This window comes from Bos indicus, chromosome 2 (genome assembly GCF_029378745.1).
Source record: "Bos indicus isolate NIAB-ARS_2022 breed Sahiwal x Tharparkar chromosome 2, NIAB-ARS_B.indTharparkar_mat_pri_1.0, whole genome shotgun sequence".
Taxonomy (NCBI): domain Eukaryota; kingdom Metazoa; phylum Chordata; class Mammalia; order Artiodactyla; family Bovidae; genus Bos; species Bos indicus.
In genome coordinates this window covers 101,737,397-101,764,188 of record NC_091761.1, presented here as the reverse complement: position 1 = coordinate 101,764,188, position 26,792 = coordinate 101,737,397, and the positions used below count along the sequence as shown (strand labels likewise).

General features: G+C 38.4%; 1 protein-coding gene and 1 non-coding gene across 3 annotated transcripts in view; one reads left to right on the top strand and one right to left on the bottom strand.

The window, feature by feature from the left end:
* SPAG16 (sperm associated antigen 16) overlaps positions 1 to 26,792 on the bottom strand; it is a 1,079,093-nt gene that overhangs the window by 598,690 nt on the left and 453,611 nt on the right. The window lies entirely within an intron of this gene.
* Positions 22,941 to 23,066, top strand: LOC139179254 (small nucleolar RNA SNORA11). Its single transcript, XR_011563649.1, has one exon. It is a non-coding gene; the product is annotated as a small nucleolar RNA SNORA11 (small nucleolar RNA).

The window sequence follows — 26,792 nt, the reverse complement described above, 5'->3', positions numbered from 1 at the left end:
CCCTGAAAGAGCATGAGTTCTGAAGTCAAAGAGAGTATTATGAATTCTTTATATAAATACTACTCTCCTTTATATTACTTTAGATTCTATAATTAATATGTCTAAATTACTACAAGAAGCTGAATGGGAAAGTACCTGCTGTAGGTTCATTACAGGAGATGTGTTAAAGTAAGGACTTTAAGATTGGAAGACCAGGAGAAAATATTTTTCCATGAGGTCTATTGGTTTAAATTTCTCAGAAACAAGCCATGTGGGAAGTCATCAGTCCAGCAGAGGCACATTAAATAACATCTGAACAAGTTAGATCCAGGAGCTGTATAAGCGAGTGTGAACACGCATGTGCAAGTCACAGGCTTCCAGCAATAGCTATTACAGCAACACACACAAAGCTAGAGAATCTGATTAATACAATTCACGTACTTTGCATATTAGAAAACAGTCTGGTGGATATCTCCTTGTTTGAAAATGAATAGAAAACACCAGCTGCAATAAGATCAGCAATAGCTGACACAAAGGAAACAGATCATCTGGGGTGAAGAAGGCCATCTCTGGGTGACAGAACATATTAGAGAAATTAAAGTTTAGAGTACCTAAAAATATTAAAGATGCAGTTTTCAGGAAGGAGGACTAAAATGCTGTGGAGAGAGAATGCATCAAGATAAATACGCAGGGGGGCAGCATAATCATTTAAGAATGAAATTCAGAGAGGACTTAAATAAAAAAGGATTGTATAAAACAAAGATAAGTCTTCCCCAATGGCTTAGGGGTAAAGAATCTGCCTGCCAATGCAGAAGACATGGGTTCAATCTCTAGGTCAGGAAAATCCCCTAGAGAAGAAAATGGCAACCTGCTCCACTGTTCTTGCCTGGGAAATCTCACGGACAGATGAGTCTAGAGGCTACAGTCCATGGGATCACCAAGAGTCAGACACGACTTACTAACTAAAACCAAAGCCAAAACAATCAATCAAACAAAAACAAACATACAACATTCATAGCAGATTTAAAATTTGTATTATAGACAGTTAAAAGAAAAATTTGCACTTCAGAAGCAATTCAGGCCAGTGGCCATGGGTATAAGTTTTAAGCAGATTATTCTACTTCTTTTATACTTTTCATGGGGTTCTCAATGCAAGAATACCAAAGTAGATTGCCATTCTCTTCTCCAATGGACCATACTTTGCCAGACTCTGACTAGCAGGGACATGCCAGGAGAAATATCAATAATCTCAGATATGCAAGGGCTTCCCTGGTGGCTCAGATGGCAAAGAATCTGCATGCAAAGTGGGAGATCTGGATTCAATCCCTGGGTTGGGAAGATCCAGTGGAGGAGGACATGGCAACCTACTCCAGTATTCTTGCCTGGAGAATCCCCAGGGACAGAGGAACCTGGTGGGCTACAGTCCATGGGGTTGCATATAGACAGGAATGAGCAACAAAGCACAGATATGCAGATGACACCACCCTAATGGCAGAAAGGGAGGAGGAACTAAAGAGCCTCTTGATAATCATCAAGAGGAGAGTGAAAAAGCTGGCTTAAAACTCAACATTCAAAAAACAAAGTTCAAGGCATCTGGTCCCATCATTTGATGGCAAACAGATGAGGAAAAAATGGAAACAGTGACAGACTATTTTCTTGGGCTCCAAAATCACTGAAGATGATGATTTTACTGCAACCATGAAATTAAAAGATGCTTGCTCCCTGGAAGAAAAGCTATGACAAACATAGACAGCATATTAAAAAGCAGAGACATCACTTTACCAAAAAAGGACCATATAGTCAAAGCTGTGGTTTTTCAAGTAGCCATGTACAGATGTGAGAGCTGGACCATCAAGAAGGCTGAGCACTGAAGAATTAATGTTTTCAAACTGCAGTGCTGGATAAGCCTCTTGAGAGTCCCTTGGACTACAAGGATATCAAAGCAGTCAATCCCAAAGGATATCAACTCTTCATACTCACTGGAAGGACTGATGCTGAAGCTGAAGCTCCAAAACTTTGGCTACCTGATGCAAAGAGCCAATTCACTGCAAAAGACCCTGATGCTGGGAAAGACTGAAGGCAGGAGGAGAATATGATAGAGGATGGTGAATGGCATCATCGACTCAGTGGACATGAGCTTGAACAAGCTCCAAGAGATAGTGAAGGTCAGAGAACCCTGGAGTGCTGCAGTCCATAGGGTCACAAACAGCTGGACATGACTGAGTGACTGAACAACAATTCTACTTCTTACCAGTTATGTGATTATTGGGAAAATTACAAAAACTATTTATGTCTCTGTTCCTCTATAAAATGGAGAAATAATATGAGTAACTTTAATATAGAATTATCAAGAGGATTAAGTGAATTAATACTTGCAAATTTTTTAAACAATCAATGTTAGCTATTGTTAATAACACCAAATCAGTAGTGTGGCATGTAGTATGCATACACTGTCCTAGAACACAAAGAAAGTTCAAGGAGTTGGCAGAAGTTGAGGGTGGGGGGAGTTACATACTTAAGTGCTATAAGTTCCTTAAAAGGAAGTTATATACTTGAAGTGAAATGGAAATCAAAGACACAAATTAAGAAAAAAATTCTAGTTAAAAACAAGCAGGCAAACCAACAAATATAAAACAAAATGCAAACAGCTAGCGACAACAACAAAGAATTGTGAATACTGGCTAACGGGATTTATCTATTCTACGCAAATATAACTAAGGGATACACTGAAAATATTTTTTAAATGAAACAATGGAAAACTAAACCAAAATCTTAAAACATTTTGGCAAGGGAAAATATCAGTTTCAGTCAAAGACCAAAAGTCATGCATCACTTTTCAGAGTAAATTAGAAGAAAATGAAGAAACAACAGAAGAATTTTGAGAGGAAAGAATTATAAATCAGACGATCATTAAAGAGCAATTATCATTCACATAGAAAGATCAGAAAAAGGCAATCTAAACTACTCAACATTTGAAAAAATATAAGTACTTAAAAATACATTACTTTTAAGTGTCCTAAAAAAGATACTCTTAAGAAGAATTGGCAGTCAACAATATATGAATCAAGATTAAGAACTCAGGTTTAGGAAATTTGAAGGCAGTGAGCCTTGAGGGAAGGAAAACAGATTATAGTGAGTACTGAGTAAAATCAAATATAAAATAAAGTCAAATAATTTTTATAAAGGGTGGATGCAAAATGTAACAGAAAAATTAAATCGTAATCTCTGAAAATAAGCCTACACATTTTAAAATAAGCAATAATTTACTGCTAAAAAAAGCAATGTACTAATAACGATTTAAGACAAATGCCTTTTTATAATGAAAAAAATAAAATTTAAAATTTATATTATTTTATTTCTTGAAACAATATAGGTGAAAGAATGTTTTACAAATGTCAAAGTAACCCCAGTAGACTGAAAAACTATAAGCTTCCCAATTTTCTGGAGAATAAGAAAAGCCAAGAAAGACTTCATAAAGCAGAGTTAGAGAAGAAAGTCAAAAGTTTTGCATGAATGAATAAAAGTGAAAAACATATGACAGAAGAATGACTGCGAGATTTAATAAACTTATGGGATTTAAATAGCCTATTTAAAAACTATATTTTACAGACTGAATTAAAGAAAGAAGACGCACAACAAAATTTATCAGAGTTCTATTTACAAGGAACACAATACAGAGTGTTAAGGAAAAAAAAGATGCGTAAATATTTATCAGAATTCAAAACAGAATTTCTTGTATTTGTTTACTTCCCTATTACCAGATCTTTGCATAGTGGGACAAACTTAGGACACATTTAATAATTATTTACATATGAAATACAAACAAAAACATTATACATATGAATGATGAACTAAACAAAATAAGATTGGTAGTATTCATTTTACACAACCAGCAATTACATCAAGAAAATAGAATTGATAACACAGGTCATTTAACACTGATGAAAGATACAGGCCACAATGATTATTTAATGTCATAAACATATACATTTCATGGGATATCATCAAAATGCATATTTAGCAAATATTCATATTAGGTGTCTTTATTATACCTCTCTCAGCAATTAACAGACTAAATACACAATATATAAATATATAATAATCCAAATAATATAGTGTTCTCAAAAATTTTCTCATGCTTCATAGTCAGTAAACTAAGATTACGCTTTTCTTCAAGGGCCTATGGAAACTGAAATTAAGACTTTTCAAGCATTCATTCTTATGGGAGCTGCTAACAAATCACCTAGGTGTGACTTCACATCTCTGGGCCCATCATCAAAGGAATTTGTAAACTCTGATAGAATAAAAGTCTCTTGCAAAAAAATATGTTACCAAATTCAACAAAGAAGCAGGAACATAAATAGACCAGTTTCTAGCTTCAAAATTAGTCTCTTATAAAGGCTTGTTTATTCTTTTACAAACATTAATTGAACATCTCTGCTACTTAGTATCTGAGAATACAAAAACAATAGTCCCCATAAACCTTCTTAGAAGAAAACAGACATTAAAAAAACAAACTAATAAATCTATAATAAAATGTTGACTAGTGATTAGTTCCATATTAGGGTTTAAAAATGAATATAATTTTATCAGGAGGTTTTTCAACCTTCCAAATGTTTTCTACATTATATACATAGACAGCAGCCCAACAGGCTCCCCCACCCCTGGGATTCTCCAGGCAAGAACACTGGAGTGGGTTGCCATTTCTTTCTCCAATGCATGAAAGTGAAAAGTGAAAGTGAAGTCGCTCAGTCATATCCAACTCTTTGCAACCCCATGGACTGCAGCCTACCAGGCTCCTCCATCCATGAGATTTTTCCAGGCAAGAGTACTGGAGTGAGGGGTCATTGCCTTCTCCATATACTGAATAGCCTTGTCCAAAAAATAGAAATGCAAAACCACCTGACTTGGATGCAGCCATCAGACTTGGATGTTCAGATACCTACTGTAGGGCCTGCTTTAATATAGAATTATGTACAAAGCAATATTATTTCAATGTCTGTAAACATCTTAAAGCTCAATTTTATAAAGAAATTCACCACATTAATTTTAAAAAATCCCTGAAACATAATATATAACCAATAATTTTTAAGAGGATAATTACACAGAAGGATAACTGTACACATTCATTCATTCACATATGCTCATTTATACATGCTTCCATATGACATCTCAGAGAAGGCAATGGCACCCCACTCTAGTACTCTTGCCTGGAAAATCCCATGGATGGAGGAGGCTGGTAGACTGCAGTCCATGGGGTCGCTAGGAGTCGGACACGACTGAGCGACTTCACTTTCACTTTTCACTTTCATGCATTGGAGAAGGAAATGGCAACCCACTCCAGTATTCTTGCCTGGAGAATCCCGGGGACAGGGGAGCCTGTTGGGCTGCCATTTATGGGGTCGCACAGAGTCAGACATGACTGAAGTGACTTAGCAGCATCAGCAGCAGCAGCATATGACATCTGGAACATTTCTGACTGCATAAATGTCAACATCATTGTATATGATTAACTTCTTTACTATACATTCCATTCCTTAAATTTTTTCTGTTTTTTGTAAAAATAAACTTTAACTATGGAAGCCAATTTATAGTATATGCATGTTATAATATATCTATGTGTGTATATGTACATATATATCGAGAGAAATACAGAGACTATGTAAGATATTAAGTTGACATTTTTGAGTAAAAGATTGGCTCATAGGGTAAAGCGTCTGCCTGCAATGCAGGAGACCCGGGTTTGATCCCTGTGTCAGGAAGATCCGCTGGAGAAGGAAATGGCACCCCACTCCAGTACTCTTGCCTGGAAAATCCCATGGATGGAGAAGCCTGATAGTCTACAGCCCATGGTGTCGCAGAGTCGGACACGACTGAGCAACTTCACTTTCTTTCTTTCTCATAAAAATTATTTCTTAAGTTGTTTTTGGAGAATTATGGAGACATGGCATATTTTTACCTATTAAATATGCAAACTTTTTTTTTTCTAATTTTTAAGTTTGTCTTTTTTGAATATCAGGTTTTGTGAGAAGATCTTTCACCCAAGACCCAGGCAAATTTCCCTAAGGGGAACCAATCCTTGCAGGTCACTGTTTGACTCCTGATTCTTCTTGGCACAAAAATTAGCCTCTCAACACATTTCTAGGGCATTTAATACAGTAATATTGGACGTAGCAAGTTAAACACTGACAACTGCATTAAATATAAGGTCACTGACAACATTTTCTGAGTGACAAAAAATAAAAATATGCAGATTTTTAATCTGAATCATTTTCAGCATGCATTGTCAAAGTAAAGTGGCTCTGGAGGTCTTACTAATATACCTTACTAATTATGTACCTAAGAGATGTGTGTGAGTACTATCTTTCCATTAGAAAAGATATAAAATAATGTATTCTGGGTATTGGCATAAATGTTTCCTAGAGGCCAAGCAGACAGTAGCCTTAATCATTTGTCATAATTTATCAATTTTAATACTAATTAATTACAACTTAATACAAATGTCATACTTAGAAAAATATATTCTATTTGAGAAAACCTATGTTTTTGGGAAAACAGACTCTGGATAAGCCATTTTAGTTTTCTTATAACTATTGTTTATGGAACATGCTTTCTGATATTTTAGCTTCTAGCCAATCTGCATCTTTATATCTTAAAGTGATGTCTAATAGAAAGAAAATGAATGAGTAAGTTTAAAAAAAAAAATCATCCGATAACTGACGTTTTAGGTAAGTTGTATTGAATGTATTAAGTGATGCAATTGGATCTAATCTACTATCCTATTTGTTGTACTGTTATTTGTCCTGTTCATTCTTTGTTGCTTTGTTTCTCTTTTCCATTCTCCCTCTAGGCTTTTTTTTTGAGATGTAGTTGATATATAATATTATGCAATTTTAACGTATGTAATCTATTAATTTGATATATTTATAAATTGTATTGTGTTTACCGCTATAGTGTTAACATCTTTATCAAGATATTAGTTTGATTTTTTTTAATTCCACTTTATCTTCACTACTTAGCTATGCCATTTCATCTTCATTAGTTCTTCCTACAGTGATTAGAGTATAAATCTAATCTAAATGTTCTGATATAACTTTATGCTTACAGTAAAAACCTAACAACCACACATCTACATCCCTCATTCCCATCCCTTGTATTAATTTTGGTAACATTTTGTATTTATTATAAATTTAAATAAAGTGTTCCTATTTTTTGCTTTAAGTGTAAATAATATTTTATTAATATTAAAATGAGAAAATGGTGTTTATATTTACCATATCTGCTCCCCTTCATTGCTTTGGGTCTAGATACACATTACCACGCACTAAGCGTGGCAGCGGCTGCGACCGGCACATTAAGCACAGTACTTGGATGCAATCTCAAAAACGACAGAGTGATCTCTGTTCGTTTCCAAGGCACACCATTCAATAACACAGTAATCCAAGTCTATGCCCCAACCAGTAACGCTGAAGAAGCTGAAGTTGAAGGGTTCTATGAAGACCTACAAGACCTATAAAATCTTTTAGAACTAACACCCAAAAAAGATGTCATTTTCATTATAGAGGACTGGAATGCAAAAGTAGGAAATAAAGAAACACCTGCAGTAACAGGCAAATTTGGCCTTGGAATATGGAATGAAGCAGGGCAAAGACTAATAGAGTTTTGCCAAGAAAATGCACTGGTCATAGCAAACACCCTCTTCCAACAGCACAAGACAAGACTCTATATATGGACATCACCAGATGGTCAAAACCGAAGTCAGACTGATTATATTCTTTGCAGCCAAAGATGGAGAAGCTCTATACAGTCAAAAACAAGACCAGAAGCTGACTGTGGCTCAGATCATGAACTCCTTATTGCCAAATTCAGACTTAAATTAAAGAAAGTAGGGAAAACCACTAGACCATTCAGGTATGACCTAAATCAAATCCCTTATGATTATACAGTGGAAGTGACAAATAGATTTAAGGGCCTAGATCTGATAGATAGAATGCCGGATGAACTATGGAATGAGGTTCGTGACATTGTACAGGAGACAGGGATCAAGACCATCTCCATGGAAAAGAAATGCAAAAAAGCAAAATGGCTGTCTGGGGAGGCCTTACAAATAGTGTGAAAAGAAGAGAAGCAAAAAGCAAAGGAGAAAAGGAAAGATATAAGGATGTGAATGCAGAGTTCCAAAGAATAGCAAGAAGAGATAAGAAAGCCTTCCTCAGTGATCAATGCAAAGAAACAGAGGAAAACAACAGAATGGGAAAGACTAGAGATTTCTTCAATGAAATTAGAGATACCAAGGGGACATTTCATGCAAAGATAGCCTCGATAAAGGACAGAAATGATATGGACCGAACAGAAGCAGAAGATATTAAGAAGAGGTGGCAAGAATACACAGAACTGTACAAAAAAGATCTTCACGACCAAGATAATCACGATGGTGTGATCACTGACCTAGAGCCAGACATCCTGGAGTGTGAAGTCAAGTGGGCCTTAGAAAGCATCACTACAAACAAAGCTAGTGGAGGTGATGGAAGTTCAGTTGAGCTATTCCAAATCCTGAAAGATGATGCTGTGAAAGTGCTGCACTCAATATGCCAGCAAATTTGGAAAACTGAGCAGTGGCCATAGGACTGGAAAAGGTCAGTTTTCATTCCAATCCCAAAGAAAGGCAATGCCAAAGAATGCTCAGACTACTACACAATTGCACTCATCTCACACGCTAGTAAAGGAATGCTCAAAATTCTCCAAGCCAGGCTTCAGCAATATGTGAACTGTGAACTTCCAAATGTTCAAGCTGGTTTTAGAAAAGGTAGAGCAAGTAGAGAACAAATTGCCAACATCTGCTGGATCATGGAAAAAGCAAGAGAGTTCCAGAAAAACATCTATTTCTACTTTCTTGACTATGCCAAAGCCTTTGACTGTGTAGCTCACAATAAACTGTGGAAAGTTCTGAAAGAGATGGGAATACCAGACCACCTGACCTGCCTCTTGAGAAATTTGTATGCAGGTCAGGAAGCAACAGTTAGAACTGGACGTGGAACAACAGACTGGTTCCAAATAGGAAAAGGAGTACGTCAAGGCTGTATATTGTCCCCCTGCTTATTTAACTTCTATGCAGAGTACATCATGAGAAACGCTGGAGTGTAAGAAACACAAGCTGGAATCAAGATTGCCAGGAGAAATATCAGTAACCTCAGATATGCAGATGACACCACCCTTATGGCAGAAAGTGAAGAAGAACTAAAAAGCCTCTTGATGAAAGTGAAAGAGGAGAGTGAAAAAGTTGGCTTAAAGCACAACATTCAGAAAACGAAGATCATGGCATCCAGTCCCATCACTTCATGGGAAATAGATGGGGAAACAGTGGAAACAGTGTCAGACTTATTTTTGGGGGGTCCAAAATCAGTGCATATGGTGACTGCAGCCATGAAATTAAAAGACGCTTACTCCTTGGAAGGAGAGTTATGACCAACCTAGATAGCATAGTCAAAAGCAGAGACATTACTTTGCCCACAAAGGTCCATCTAGTCAAGGCTATGGTTTTTCCTGTGGTCATGTGAGAGTTGGACTGTGAAGAAGGCTGAGTGCCGAAGAATTGATGCTTTTGAACTGTGGTGTTGGAGAAGATTCTTGGGAGTCCCTTGGACTGCAAGTAGATCCAACCAGTCCATTCTGAAGGAGATCAGCCCTGGGATTTCTTTGGAAGGAATGATGCTAAAGCTGAAACTCCAGTACTTTGGCCACCTCATGCAAAGAGTTGACTCATTGGAAAAGACTCTGATGCTGGGAGGGATTGAGGGCAGGAGGATAAGGGGATGACAGAGGATGAGATGACTGGATGGCACCACTGACTCAATGGACGTAGTCTCAGTGAACTCTGGGAGTTGGTGATGGACAGGGAGGCCTGGCGTGCTGAAATTCATGGGGTCGCAAAGAGTCAGCCAGGACTGAGCGACTGATCTGATCTGATCTCATATTTAAGATCATCAATGCTTTCTTCTTGTGTCTAGCCTGCTGATAAACCCATAAAAAGAGCTCTTTGTCTTAGACATCATACTTTTTATACCCAGCATTTCCAACTGACTTTTTTTTTAAAGATTTCTCTCTACTAAAATTCCCCCATCTTTTCAATGCATAATTTCCATATTTTACAATATGTTCTTTAACATAAAAATCAACACAATCGACTTTAAAGTATCTGTCTGCTGACAGTTCTATCACTTGTGCCATCTCTGCATATAAAAGTATTATTACTAACATGGGAAAAGAAACTGTCAACTGTCAACCACATCCAGGAGAGTCCCAGGCAGGATAAACCCAATGAAGAACACACCGACACACATAATCAAACTGACAGAAATTAAAGACAAAGATAAAATATTAAAAATAACAAGGGAAAAATGACAAAGAACATACAAGGAAACTCCCATAAGGTTATCAGCTGATTTCTCAACAGAAACTCTACAAGCCAAAAAAGAATAGCATGATATATTTAGTGATGAAAGAGAAGAACCTACAACCAAGAATACCATCAAGATTCTCATTCACATTTGACAGAGAAATCAAAAGTATTACATATAAGCAAAAGTTAAGAGAATTCAGTACCACCAAACCAGTTTTACAAAAAATGCTGAAGGAATTTCTCTAAGCAGGAAACACAAGAGAAGGAAAAGATTTACACAAAATAAACCCCAAAACAATTAAGAAAATGGTAATAGGATCATTTGTTGTATAGTGGCTAAGTTGTGCTGACTCTTTTGTGACGCTGTGAACTGCATACATATCAATAATTACCTTAAATGTAAATGGATTAAATGCACAAACCAAAAGACAGAGACTGGCTGGAAAGATAAAAACATGTGCGTGTATATACTTCCACTTACCAGATCACTTTACTTAACCCCCCAAATTGTATGTAATTATTTCATATTGTTAGGTTAATCATGCTTTCATTATGGCTTGCAACTGTAATGGTCTTTTATTTTTTGTCTATTAATTATGAGAAGTGATAAATGTCTATTATAGTGATTTGTGCTTAATACAATAATTGTATCATGATTGGTCAACTGAAAATAATGGAATTTTATATAATTCTATATCACTAAAACTACCATTTAATAGAAAAACTTATAATCATTTTTTAAAATCCAAATGCATATCAAAATTATCTTGGAGTGTTCTGGAAAAAAAAAAAAAAAAAAAAACAAATGCCCAAGTATTGTTTTTTGGGTTGCTTTTTTTCCTTCCAAAGCTCCAGATGTGTTTCTAATGAGCAGTCATATCTAAAAACAACTGGACTATATGATGATCTTATACTTTTATATAGTTTCTTTAACATTTTCTATTTCATATTAAATACTCCATTTCATTTAGCTTGTTTTCCAATTTCCCCTTTTTAGTAATGTTCTTTCTCAAGTCTATCAAGCATAGTATAAAAGCTTTTGTAAACATATATAGAGATATAAGCAGTATGTATATTTTAGAAAACTTATGAATTTTTGCCTAGCTAAAAAATGTATGACATTTTTATCCTACTGTTTGACTTGGTATGAATATAAAGAGATAGTTCTAATTTATAATCACTTAAAATTTTTATATAGCTCCATGTATTTTGGCATCTACTATTAGTGCTAAGAGTCTAGAAAGTTTATTATCTTAGTGATTAAAAAAAACTCAAGCTGAAACTTCTAATCCAATTCTGAGAATAAAATGAAATATTATGTTGTTTAAAAAGACAGGAAATTAACAGGTGATACAGTAATATTAACTAAAGTACAGATTTTGTTCAAATATCACAAAATTTTATGCTAGTGGCCATTATTTGTTTTTATACATTATTCAAAACTCCACATTGTATTTAATTGCACTGAGCAGCTTCAGTTACATGCAACAAATTCTGATAAGTTCTCTTTTCATTTTTATTCTATTATAAATATTTTCTAATTTTCCTTGTTTTGGCTTTTATATATAGTGATTATTTTAAAGTGAACATTTAACTTCCAAACACATGAGCTATTTCAAAATATCTTTGATATTAATTTCTCATTTTGATATTAATTTCTTGTTTAAACACTTTCTTCTCTGCAATCACCCTCTGTAATGTTTCAATCTTCTAACGTTATTGAGGCTTTCAATGGCTAATTTTGCTAAGTCAAAGATCTCTCTTGGTAAAGGTGACACTGCACTTTTAGATATGAGGGTTATTTTCAAATATCTTTTGATATTGATCTCTAACATAATTCCACAGTAATAAGAGAACAGACTCTGAATGATTTCAATACCTTTAGACCATGAAATTTCTGCACCTGGTCTTTTGTCTCTGGATATGTTCCAGTGTCTCCTAGTTTATAGCCTATGGGAACTTGAATAGAATTTGTATCCTACTGTTGTGTGAAAATCGCATAAATCTTAATTATGTCAAATTGGTTCATAATGCTTTTCAGGTCAACTATATTCTTCTACTTCTCTGCACATTCGTTCTATTAATTTCTGAGAGCTTGATATTGAAACTCCAACTAAAAATCTTAATTTATCTACTTAAAGTGAACAATTTTAATACATAGTGGAACTACATAACTTTGTTTTGAATTTTCCAAATCTCCTATAAACATATTATCATATTTTTATAATTTAAAAAATAAAAAATATAAAAAACTATTACTACTTTATCTTTTGATAAGGGGTTTTTTTGGATTTTTTTTTTTTGGTGTCATAGGTTACTGCAAATAGAGCCTGACATAAACAGTATTTACACACAGAGATGGACGCAGTTCTTCAGTCAGGTCCTTAATGTCAGTCTGATGCATAAGTTTTGTTGTTGCTGTAGTTAACCTTCACTTCGTCACAGAGATTTGAATTCCTCTAGTGGTGTACTGCTGCTTCCTGTATTTATTGTGAGGTTTGCTATACCCAAGAGTGTTTCCCAGTATTTCTGCTTCACTCTCTGCCACACAGAGGGAGATTCTCTCCATGGTCTTGCTCCACCTTGGCGGTAGACTATTGTATGCTGCATGTTACTTGGTCCAAAGCTCATAACTTTCCTGGTCCAGCCTCAGTCTTAGGCATGCCTGTACATATATGCTTCAAGGGCAGAACTTCTGCCCTTCCACTTGATGGCAGCTAAATTATGTTCTGTATCTTTGAGGACTATCAGATAAGCAAGCTTCCTGCATTTCTCCAGTGGCACAAACCCTCTGCCTTTTATCAGCACAAGAATCGGGAATTGAACTCATTTCTTATTCCTCTCTCAGGGTAAATAACTCACTTTGATCTGTCCCCCATTTACAGCCGACCTTTGCTTATGAAAGTATTCCCTAGTGACTCAGATGATAAAAAATCCCTGGGTCAGGAAGATCCCCTGGATAAGGAAATGGCTACTCACTCCAGTATTCTTGCCTGGAGAAATCCATGGACAGAGGAGCCTGGTGGGCTGCAGTCTGTGCAGTCACCAAGAGTCAGACATGACTGAACAACTAATGCACTTTTCACTTAGTTTTGCCTATGAAAAGGGGACAGGTGGGTTGCCTACCATTCCTCCAGCAGCAGATGGCTTTTGCTGCAATGAGATTTCAGTGTGGAAAGCAGATGGAGATTTTTGTCTATGCACTGTTGAAGAGAGCTCTCTCAGATGTCCTGCCCAGCCCAAATCTTTCTGGTGAGCACAGGATAGAAATCTATGGAAAAGATTGGTTGCTTCACCTTGGATGTGGGACTCCTAGGGATTCTAGTCTGCTATACTAGCCAACATTTGACCTTTAAGAACTCATTGAAGTTTTCATTCCTTACTTCTTCCCTACTTGTGCAGTTTTCATATTTTCGTTCCTTGCTCTGCTAAAGGTGATATCATTTGTGTGTCTTGATTCTCTTTGAAGGTGCTGTCACCTTTTGGAATTTAGTTCATCTGATTTCCTGTAACATTTGTTCTCTCGTGGGCATACAAAATGCTATGATTTTGTAGTTTATCTGGCTTGTTCTTACTGTTAGTAACTTTGTCATGGGTTTTCTCTTTTTAAGGTAAAGCAGAAGTTCTCAAAAAATGTTTAAATCATGAAAGAGAGTCAATTTTATAACCTCTTACAGTTTTTAATTTTTTTTGCTTATCAAATGAGAAACTGTAGATTGATAGTTCCTCAATCTTTTAAAATCCTATTTTCTTTTTATAAACATATACAACTCATAAACTTTTATATTATGTTATTTCAAATTTTTAAAATGTTAATAACATAAGAAACAGTGTGTCAAAACAAGGAGACAAAACAGGTTTTGTTTTTTAATACTCATCCCAGTTTCCTAAAGGTGAGATAGCTTTTCCCTTGTTACATGAATTAAAGGGCAAGACAATAATAACTGCTATATTAATTAATTAATCAATCAATCAAATTTCTCTATTAGGTTAAGCAGCATTAAAATATTTGGATACCAAATATTACAGATGTTAGCAGAGATAAAACTTTTAGTATATTCTGAGATAAAAAATGTGGTTCTTTTTTCCCCAGAACCAATTCTCTATACTCCTCTGCACCTTCTTTCCCAAAACAAGCACACTCCCGCCCCTAGGTAATTACTGAACAATAGCTGAAAGAATTACATTTTTCTCAAATTCAATTCTAATTACTTTTTAAAATATGTTCTGGTTGTAACAATGTACTAGGTTTCCTGTTCTTTCTCCATTACCAGAGCTGAGTCTCTTAGCCCCCAGCTGCAGACTTGGTTCTGCTATCGGGTCAGAGACAAATATCTGGCTTCATTTGCACAGGCAATTCAGTACACATGGCTCTTACAACTTCACTCTACTCCTAAGTCCCAGTTCTAGAAAATGGGTATTTCTCAAGTGATGGCACACTTGTTCCTCCTGTCTCTTGGCCTCTCTCTTCTTTGTGACTCACTTACTGAGTGCAGGCGGCTGCGAACGGCACGCTAAGCACGGCCTAGAGGAGCTACCCCGCGTCGGAAGTGAGGGGCAGCGGCCGGGAGGAGCTACCCCACGCCCCAAGCCCGAGGCCAGGGTCTGCGGCCAGGAAGACCAACCCCACATCCAAGGAGCCGTGGCTGCGCAGGCGCAGGAGGGCCTAGAGGAGCTATCCCACGTTGAAGGTCAGGAAGGGCAGCAGTAAGGTGATACCCCTCGTCCAAGGTAAGGAGCAGCGGCTTCGCTTTGCTGGAGCAGCCGCGAAGAGATACCCCATGCCCAAAGTAAGAGAAACCCAAGTAAAACGGTTGGTGTTGCAAGAGGGCATCAGAGGGCAGACACACTGAAACCATACTCACAGAAAACTAGTCAATCTAATCACACTAGGACCACAGCCTTGTCTAACTCAATGAAACTAAGCCATGCCTGTGGGGCAACCCAAGACGGGCGGGTCATGTGGAGAGATCTGACAGAATGTGGTCCACTGGAGAAGGGAATGGCAAACCACTTAAGCATTCTTGCCTTGAGAAGCCCATGAACAGTATGAAAAGGCAAAATGATAGGATACTGAAAGAGGAACTCCCCAGGTCAGTAGGTGCCCAATATGCTACTGGAAATCAGTGGAGAAATAACTCCGGAAAGAATGAAGGGATGGAGTCAAAGCAAAAAGAATACCAGCTGTGGGTAGGACTCGTGACAGAAGCAAGGTCCGATGCTGTGAAGAGCAATATTGCATAGGAACCTGGAATGTCAGGTCCATGAATCAAGGCAAACTGGAAGTGGTCAAACAAGAGATGGCGAGAGTAAATGTGGACATTCTAGGAATCAGCGAAATAAAATGTACTGGAATGGGTGAATTTAACTCAGATGACCATTATATCTACTACTGCAGGCAGGAATCCCTCAGAAGAAATGGAGTAGCCATCGTGGTCAACAAAAGAATCCGAAATGTAGTACTTGGTTGCAGTCTCAAAAATGACAGAATGATCTCTGTTCGTTTCCAAGGCAAACCATTCAATATCACAGTATTCCAAGTCTATGCCCCAACTAGTAATGCTGAAGAAGCTGAAGTTGAAGGGTTCTAGGAAGATCTACAAGATCTTTTTGAACTAACACCCAAAAAAGATGTCCTTTTCATTATAGGGGACTGGAATGCAAAAGTAGGAAATAAAGAAACACCTGGAGTAACAGGCAAATTTGGCCTTGGAATACGGAATGAAGCAGGGCAAAGACTAACAGAGTTTTGTCAAGAAAATGCACTGGTCATAACAAACACCCTCTTCCAACAACACAAGAGAAGACTCTATACATGGACATCACCAGATGGTCAACACCGAAATCAGACTGATTATATTCTTTGCAGCCAAAGATGGAGAAGCTCTATAAAGTCAGCAAAAACAAGACCAGGAGCTGACTGTGGCTCAGACCATGAACTCCTTATTGCTAAATTCAGACTTAAATTGAAGAAAGTAGGGAAAACCACTAGATCATTCAGGTATGACCTAAATCAAATCCCTTATGATTATACAGTGGAAATGAGAAGTAGATTTAAGGGCCTAGATCTGATAGACAGAGTGCCTGAGGAACTATGAAATGAGGTTCATGACATTGTACAGGAGACAGGGATCAAGACCATCCCCATGGAAAAGAAATGCAAAAAAGCAAAATGGCCGTCTGGGGAGGCCTTACAAATAGCTGTGAAAATAAGAGAAGCAAAAAGCAAAGGAGAAAAGGAAAGATATAGGCATCTGAATGCAGAGTTCCAAAGAATAGCAAGAAGAGATAAGAAAGCCTTCTTCAGTGATCAATGCAAAGAAATAGAGGAAAACAACAGACTGGGGAGATCTAGAGATCTCTTCAAGAAAATTAGAGATACCAAGGGAACATTTCATGCTAAGATGGGCTTGATAAAGGATAGAAATGGTATGGACCTAACAGAAGCAGAAGATATTAAGAAGAGGTGGTAAGAATACACAGAAGAACTGTACAAAAAAGATCTTCACGACCAAGATAATCACGATGGTGTGATCACTGACCTAGAGCCAGACATCCTGGAGTGTGAAGTCAAGTGGGCCTTAGAAAGCATCACTACAAACAAAGCTAGTGGAGGTGATGGAAGTTCAGTTGAGCTATTCCAAATCCTGAAAGATGATGCTGTGAAAGTGCTGCACTCAATATGCCAGCAAATTTGGAAAACTGAGCAGTGGCCACAGGACTGGAAAAGGTCAGTTTTCATTCCAATCCCAAAGAAAGGCAATGCCAAAGAATGCTCAAACTACCGCATAATTGCACTCATCTCACACGCTAGTAAAGTAATGCTCAAAATTCTCCAAGCCAGGCTTCAGCAATATGTGAACCATGAACTTCCTGATGTTCAAGCTGGTTTTAGAAAAGGCAGAGGAACCAGAGATCAAATTGCCAACATCTGCTGGATCATGGAAAAAGCAAGAGAGTTCCAGAAAAACATCTATTTCTGCTTTCTTGACTATGCCAAAGCCTTTGACTGTGTGGATCACAATAAACTGTGGAAAATTCTGAAAGAGATGGGAATACCAGACCACCTGATCTGCCTCTTGAGAAATCTGTATGCAAGTCAGGAAGCAACAGTTAGAACTGGACATGGAACAACAGACTGGTTCCAAATAGGAAAAGGAGTACGTCAAGGCTGTATATTGTCACCCTGTTTATTTAACTTATATGCAGAGTACATCATGAGAAACGCTGGACTGGAAGAAACACAAGCTGGAATCAAGATTGCCAGGAGAAATATCAATACCCTCAGATATGCAGATGACACCACCCTTATGGCAGAAAGTGAAGAGGAACTAAAAAGCCTCTTGATGAAAGTGAAACTGGAGAGTGAAAAAGTTGGCTTAAAGCTCAACATTCAGAAAACGAAGATCATGGCATCCGGTCCCATCACTTCATGGGAAATAGATGGGGAAACAGTGGAAACAGTGTCAGACTTTTTTTTTTGGGGGGGGGTCCAAAATCACTGCATATGGTGACTGCAGCCATGAAATTAAAAGACGCTTACTCCTTGGAAGGAGAGTTATGACCAACCTAGATAGCATATTCAAAAGCAGAGACATTACTTTGCCCACAAAGGTCCATCTAGTCAAGGCTATGGTTTTTCCTATGGTCATGTATGGATGTGAGAGTTGGACTCTGAAGAAAGCTGAGTGCCGAAGAATTGATGCTTTTGAACTGTGGTGTTGGACAAGACTCTTGAAAGTCCCTTGGACTGCAAGGAGATCCAACCAGTCCATTCTGAAGGAGATCAGCCCTAGGATTTCTTTGGAAGGAATGATGCTAAAGCTGAAACTCCAGTACTTTGGCCACCTCATGCAAAGAGTTGACTCATTGGAAAAGACTCTGATGCTGGGAGAGATTGGGGGCAGGAGGAGAAGGGGACGACAGAGGATGAGATGGCTGGATTGCATCACTGACTCGATGGACGTGAGTCTGGGTGAACTCCGGGAGTTGGTAACGGGCAGGGAGGCCTGGCATGCTGCGATTCATGGGGTCTCAAAGAGTTGGACACGACTGAGTGACTTAACTGAACTGAACTTAAGCAAGTAAAGGACCCCAGTTCTTCTCATTATGTGACTCTGAACCTCCACCTTTTTGGTCCCTATCTCAGCTTCGCTGTGCTTTTGATTCCTGTTATTATACCCACTCCTTAGCTTTTGTTGAATTGCCCCTAACCCTGAAATCATGATTACGTATTTTCTCTTTCTATATTCTTTCAACTTGCCTGAACCTCTTTGAGGAGCCTGCAGCAGTCAACCTATACTGTCCAGCCACCTCCATACAGTTTCAAGGATGCTGCTGCTGCTGTTGCTGCTGCTGCTAAGTCGCTTCAGTCGTGTCCGACTCTGTGCGACCCCATAGGTGGCAGCCCACCAGGCTCCCCCGTCCCTGGGATTCTCAAGGCAAGAACACTGGAGTGGGTTGCCATTTCCTCCTCCAATGCACGAAAGTGAAAAGTGAAAGTGAAGTTGCTCAGCAGTGTCCGACTCCTAGAGACCCCATGGACTGTAGCCCACCAGGCTCCTCCTTCCATCGGATTTTCCAGGCAATATTACTGGAGTGGGGTGTCATTGGATGGGCCCATCCCTATTCCCTAGGGAGGTCAAGTAGGGATGTAATTGACTTTTCCCAGTGACCTACCATGCTAAAGCCATTCATTAGCAATTTTACTGATAGTTACAGCTCATTTTATGTTAGGATTATAGGCATCATAAACTCAATGGACATGAGTTTGAGCAAACTCCAGGAGATAGGGAAGGACAGGAAAATCTAGAGTGCTGCAGTCCATGGGGTCACAAAGAGTCAGACACAACTCAGTGACTAAACAACAGAAACAAAAAATAAATATTTTATCTATCTATCTATTATCAGTATAAAATCATCTCAGGCCTCAATCACCTGCTTGACTAAACATCATAACTTGGGAGACTGCATTTCCTTCTCAGGAGTCGAGGGCACATTTGCCTTTTGTTCTTTTTCTAGCTGAACTTATACTTTTCATCTCATCTCCTTTCTTTTCAGGAGTGAAGTGTGCTGGGGTATAGAAGAAAAGATGGGAAGGAATGGAGAAGAGAAAGCAAAGAGGAAAACTCCCAGCTTGTCATCAAATAAGAGCATTGGTCCTCCTCACTGCACTGACAGCCTACCACTCTTGTGCTGTCATGACCATATTACATGCAGAAGCACACTTGCATACACAGGCACGGGGTATTCAAGAGGTTTACAAGGATGTAAACTGGAAGGAAATAGAAAGGAAAGCAAACCCTCATCGTGCCCTGGCTTGTCTTCACAGCTAACAGTACCATATGTTTATTATGGAGCCTAATTGCTGGCTTTTTAGAAAACATGTACCTTAATTATAGTCATTAGTAAATAAAAAAGATTTTGTATTCCCAAGAAGTACATTGAGTGACAAGCCCTAACGTTTACACTATTAATACAGGAAAGAAGTGTTTTCTTAAAAATAAGCAGAAAAGTGTAAAAATTAAATAATAACACATTTGAATTCTTCTTAAAAGTATATGCATTAACTATTGCTTCCTTTTCATAGCTAATAAAAGTAAGAAAACAAGATTTCCAGAGTGGCCTAAGTTTATCACTAATTCTCTCTTGTTCTCCACATTGTACACAAGCCTGGACCAAAAGGAGGGCCAAACGCTACCCCACAGTCCTTACAGTAGTCCTTACTCATCACTGGGCTCAGTCACTAAGTCATGTTCAACTCCTTGAGACCCCACAGACTGTAGCCCTACAGGCTCCTCTGTCCATGGGATTTCCAGCAAGAATACTGGAGTGGGTTTCCACTTCCTCCTCCAAGGGATCTTCCTGACCTAGGATCAAACAGTCTCCCACCTCTCCTGGTTGGCCTGCGAATTCTTTACCACTGAGCCACCTAGGAAACCTACAGGACCCTGCTCACTGTTCCAGAATAGAAATGTACTTCTGAACAATAAGACACTGAGAACAAGTTTGAAGTATCAGCACCTTCACATTCCTACTAACAGTAGACCAGATATTATCTGAGACTCTCAACCAGTTCCACAATCAAAACATCTGAAGCCGATATCCGAATACCTGAAGCTGAAACCAAGCATGACCCTGTGGGGCTCCTGGACACAACAGCCTTTCTGTATCTCCCATTTCTTTGACTACAGGAAATAGGCTTCTTTCATTAAAGGAAATAGGCTTCTTTAAGCCTCCAAGATCTTCCTTGAGTACCAAGAAGCAGGTTCAAACAGTTGCTAATTAGGGAAGGGAGGGGATGCTGAAAAGCAAGGGAGGAACAGTCAAAAGAAACAAAAATGCAGCCTCCGGGCATGTTCTGGTTCCCCCTAAGTTAGGTTCAGTTCATTCGCTCAGTTGTGTCAGACTCTGCAAACTCATGGACCGCAGCACGCCAGGCTTCCCTGTCCATCATCAATTCTCAGAGCCTACTCAAAATTATGTCCATAGAGTTGGTGATGCCATCCAACCATATCATCCTCTGTCATCCCCTTCTCCTCCTGCCTTCAATCTTTCCCAGCATCAGGGTCTTTTCAAATGAGTCCGTTCTTCGCATCAGGTGGCCACATTATTGGAGTTTCAACATCAGTCCTTCCAATGAATATTCAGGACTGATTTCCTTTAGGATTTCCTTAAGGATTGATGCTAGAGTCTTCTCCAGCACCACAGTTCAAAAGCATCAATTCTTCGGTACTCTGCTTTCTTTATGGTCCAACTCCCACATCCATACATGACTACTGGAAAAACCATAGCTTTAAGTAGACAGACTTTTGTCAGTAAAGTAATGTCTCTGCTTTTTAATATGCTGTCTAGGTTTGTCAGTATCTTTGAGCTGTTTTCCAGATACTGAAATCCCTACCAGGTGGGAGAAGTTAACTACCTGCCCACAAGCACACAGATCCCAGACCCGTTGGAAGCAGAAGGTTGACGATGCTGACTCCCACTTACTTCACCACCAGCCAATCAGAAGAATGCTCATGAGCTGATCATGCCCTCTTTGAACTATTACTGTGAAATTCCTCACCATCCTCTCCAGTTTTGAGGGATTTAGTCCATTGTGTCCCTCTCTGCCTGACAAAGCAATAAAGCTGTTCTTTTCTACTTCACCCAAAATGCTGAGATTCACATGCTGGATTTGGCTTCAAAGCCAAGTAATATTAGTTATGCCACCATCCCAGCAACCCTCCACCACCAAACTAAAGGCAAATATTTTCCCAAACCCTCATGCTCTGATATTCTTTGTTCCTTAATCTTCCTGCTATGCTGACTTCCTTTCTCAAGCCCTTCTGATGTGTTCTCTGTATCTTCAAACTCTCTCATCAAATGGCTAACCTGAGATTTTCCTTCTTTGAAGAGGTGACATGTCCCCACATCTGTGTCATTTGGATACAGTTAGGAGATAAATATATTCTCTGGAAGACTTTTATCTTTTATATTATCTTGTCTTTTCTGAAGGCTCACGTTCGATAGGGCCTACATGGGGGCTCATTGTTAAAATGGCTCACTATGTTGACCTCACAAAGAATAAAGTCACAGTGACCCTTGAGACTGACCAAATTTCCCAAATAACATTCTGTTTTCCCACTGCCATCTACCTTCTCAAGGCTACGAGACCACCGGATTCCAGACCTCTGGCTACATGACTGCAGGATTCAGCTACAGGCTAAAAATTAACCATCCCTTCAGAGAATTTTTCATTGGCGGGGTATAAGAAAGACCCTGTCAGAAAGGCAGATGCTGGTTCTTCTTAAGGGCCAATCACCCTATCATCTTCCTCTAATAAATTTCCCTTTTCTTTTCCTGACTGTGCCCCTTACTCTTTTTCTCCACACCTGCCTTACAATGTCATAATGTCTTATGGACTTACAACTAAATTCTCAAAATTTTTTAATTTGCCAAAATTTGGATATCTCACATTCTTCTCATCAGAATTTCCATTGCTGCATTCCTGTTTTCAGCTGGGCAAAATATTTCACACCAAGACATGTCATAGGCCACTAACTAGCCTTGCAGGGAGAATGACCCTTGGCAGTTTCCCACTCCAAGCCAGATTAAACACTAAGTGTAAAATATACATTAGAGATATATGCAAGTTCATAGTATTTTGATATAAAAAACAACTAGTATAAACTAAGAATCCCTACTTTAAAAAATTTATGAATTAAGACATGTGTGAATTAACATGCACTGGGGTGACCGCAGTGATAAAGAACCCGTCCACCTAATGCAGGAGCCTCAAGAGACAAAGGTTCAATCCCTGGGTTGGGAAGATCCCCTGGAGTAGGAAATGGCAACCCACTCCAGTGTTCTTGCCTGGAAAATCCCACAGAGGAGCCTGGTGGGCTACAGTCCGTGGGGTCACAAAGAGTTAGACATGACTGAGCAGGCACGCACTAGCTCAAGTTTACATTTGAGCCCTGAATAGTCTAATTGGTAAATTAAATCATACCTCAGTTGTATAGCTACTTCTGCTCTATACAGAAATAAATTTTCAAAATCCTTTATTAATATCTTAGTTCTGTGGGTATGCTCACAGAAGGGGACCTGAAGAAATGGCTCATGTGCTTACAACACAGCTGACAGGAATGTGGGTTCATTGTGACAAGGGACACAAAATGTATGACCTTCCTATGAATAACTAGGGGGTGACCCCTGTACCTCTACGTGGCTGCTAGGCAGGACCAGTGGGACAGGACTCGATACTGGAAGAAAAGCTACAGTATTCAGTGGGGAACCTTGCCACCTAGAGTGTGTTTGGTTCTGGTGGGCCATAAATGGTCCTATAAGGGCTTTGAACCTCTCTTTTCAAGGAGAGAGAAAAAAATTAAAAATAGGTTCCAACTATATGCCATTCTGGAAAAGGCAAAACTATGGAGACAGTAAAAAGATCAATAGTAGCCAGAGGTTCATGGGGAGAGGAATACAGAGTACAGAATTTTTTATGAGCAGTGAAAACATTTTGAATGATATTATAATGATGGATACATGTCATTATATCCATCTCGATGCGGGGATGGAACTCAGGTCTCCTGCATTGCAGGCAGATTCTTTGTCATCAGAGCCTTAAGGGAAGGCTATATGTCATTATACTTCTGTCCAAATGCATGGAATGTAAACACTATTCACTTCATTAAAGTGGACCCTGAGATGAACTGAGCACCTTGGTGATTATAATGTGTTCAATGGAGTTCATTTTTGGTTTTTTTAAAAAGGTACCACTCTACTGATAATGGCTATACATGTAACAGGAGGGGGTACATGGGGGAATTTCTGTACTTTCTATTAGATGTGTTGTATGCCTAAGACTGCTTTAAAAAAAAAATGTTTCAAAAAAATTAACACTCAAGGATTGTTTTTGGTGAAACTTTTGTTTCATTTTTATATATGTTTCAGTTCAGTTCAGTTGCTCAGTTATGTCCGACTCTTTGTGACCCCATGAATCGCAGCATGCCTGGCCTCCCTGTCCATCGCCAACTCCCAGAGTTTATCCACACTCACGTCCATTGAGTCAGTGATGCCATCCAGCTGTCTCATCCTCTGTTGTCCCCTTCTCCTCCTGCCCTCAATCCCTCCCAGCATCAGGGTGTTTTCCAATGAGTCAGCTCTTCCCATGAGGTGGCTGAAGTATTGGAGTTTCAGCTTCAGCATCAATCCTTCCAGTGAACACGCAGGACTGATCTCCTTCAGAATGGACTTGTTGGATCTCCTTGCAGTTCAAGGGACTCTCAAGAGTCTTCTTCAACACCACAGTTCAAAAGCATCAATTCTTCGGTGCTCAGCTTTCTTGACAGTCCAACTCTCACATCCATACATGACCACTGGAAAAACCATAGCCTTGACTAGACGGACCTTTGTGGGCAAAGTAATGTCTCTGCTTTTGAATATGCTATCTAGGTTGGTCATAACTTTCCTTCCAAGGAGTAAGCGTCTTTTAATTTCATGGCTGCAATCACCCTCTGCAGTGATTTTGGAGCCCAATATGGCTTCCCTGGTGGCTCAGTGGGAAGGAATCTGCCTGCCAAGCAGGAGTCACGGTTTCCATCCCTGGGTTGGGAAGATACCCAGGAGAAGGAAGCAGCAACTCACTATAGTATTCTTGTCTGGGAAATCCCATGGACAGGGGAGCCTGGCAAGCTATATTCTTTGGGGTTGCAAAAGAGTTGGACATGACTTATCGACTAAACAACAACAATGCATTATGCACGTGTGTTTGTTGAACTGTGATGCAAAATAAAATTTTTAGATCAAAAAAGTTTACAGGTCACTGTAAATTTATACTGGCTAATAAAATCACAAATTTATCTCATAAAAATATCCTACATCTGAAGGAGAGTTGTGATACTTCACAACTGTACACTCTAGTGTACAGTCATCTTTTGTTTTAACTTGTGATAAAAATGTAGGTTGTGGTTTTTATTGTAGCATATTTTTTTTACATTTTTACCACAAAGTAGAAGGCTATGCAGTAAAACTAATCTAGCCTCTACATAAAGTCAGTGACATCCAAAGGGGAAATGTATCAATACTAGAATAAAAGACAATCATTTCAAGGAGGAAATTGATATGAGCCTGGAGGTCAATGGAGATAAATGGGCTAGGGTGGGAGTGAATAGGCTAGTCTGGGAGACTTCACCACAGAGGTAACCTTTAGAGACAAAAGAATGAATGACACCACATAAAGAAATGTTGAGAGAGAAAACAAATTGTTCTATGTCTCTGACATCTGCAGGTAGTGTAAAGGACCAGAAGCCCGTCCCACCAAAGAGACTAAAATAAAAGGGAATGTAAAAAGGGATATGGAGCAGTGTGGTATTATGCAAGGCAAGGAAACAGCATGTTTTCAGAAGGAAAGCACAGTCAGCTTCGTCACTTGCTACTGTGAGTTTAAAATCAAAACAATCTGTTGGGGGGCAAAGAAACTGTCCTTATAAATGACTCTAACCAGATAAACTTACTAGGTATGAACATTTCCTTTATCATGGGTAGGATGATAAGTCAGATATGGAGGGCTGAAGAGTTAATAGGACACGAGGAAGCAGGCTTTTTCAGAAAATGTGAATGGATATGAAAAATATAAATTGATATTGAAAACAAGTTAATGCCTCCTGATCCTTAAAAACATCTCTTGATAAGTCACAGCATTTGCTATTTATTGAAGAAGTCATGTATCCTTTTGTAATAGGATCTAGATAAATTAATTTTAATATCTTTTTATCTTATTAAGGTTTGTCAGGTAATTTTATATTAATATACATGCACTTGTTTGAATCTTATTTGGAACACTTCTAAATTTTCCTTTAAATCATCTATTAATATCTTAATAACTATATTATACATTTCTTCCTTTACATGTACATAATGCTTAAAAATTTACCCCTATTTATAAGTCAACTGGCTTTAAAATTTACCCCTATTTATAGGTCCACTGACTGCCTTTATATCGACACAGCAATTTATAAAGAAATAATTAAAATTTTACACAATGCATTAAAACATGTCCATGGAAATTCATTGTGAAACTTTTTTTTTTTTTTTTAAATAAAGGTGGCTGCTATTCTAAGGGAATACTTAAAAAATTACAATGAATTTAATTCTAAAGTCTCACTTGGCTAATATTTTCCATCTTACCATTACCAAACTTGTCACAAGAGCTATTAAAAACATTCAGATTGTCTGTTTTGATTTAATTCAATTACCTAAAAAATATGAAAGCACTTTAACTGTAAACTCCTAGCTAATAATGCCTACTTCTGCCATCTGGTGGCAGAAGCAAAAGGTATATTCATTACTGGTAACAAGGCTGTAAAACAGGCCTCAGTGAACAATCACAAATTAACATCTCAGATTGCAGGTATCATTCTTCACCTGAAAAACTTCAACATTTATAGTTTTTTGTTTTTTAACAGGACAATGCTCTCTGTAGTTTTTTGAAACATTACTAGCTTCATGCTGAGCAGATTAGCAATGCCTTATTCTAATCGCTTTCACTTTTCACTTTCATGCACTGGAGAAGGAGATGGCAACCCACTCCAGTACTCTTGCCTGGAGAGTCCCAGGGACGGGGGAGCCTGGTGGGCTGCCGTCTATGGGGTCGCACAGAGTTGGACACGACTGAAGTGACTTAGCAGCAGCAGCAGCAGCAGCATTCTAACAAAGGAAGAATCAATTTTAAAGCAAAGATCAAGTTAGACATTAAAACTGGATAATAAAACTCCATTTATTGTACATATACAGCAATTTATAGCATGTCTAATTTTTTAAATTAATTATCAATATTTCTCAATAAAGCTTTTCAAGGAATTGATCTTTTTTATATAACTTGGTATGTCTGATTTGCCACAGTACATAGAACTCAGCTTTTAAAAATCATTTT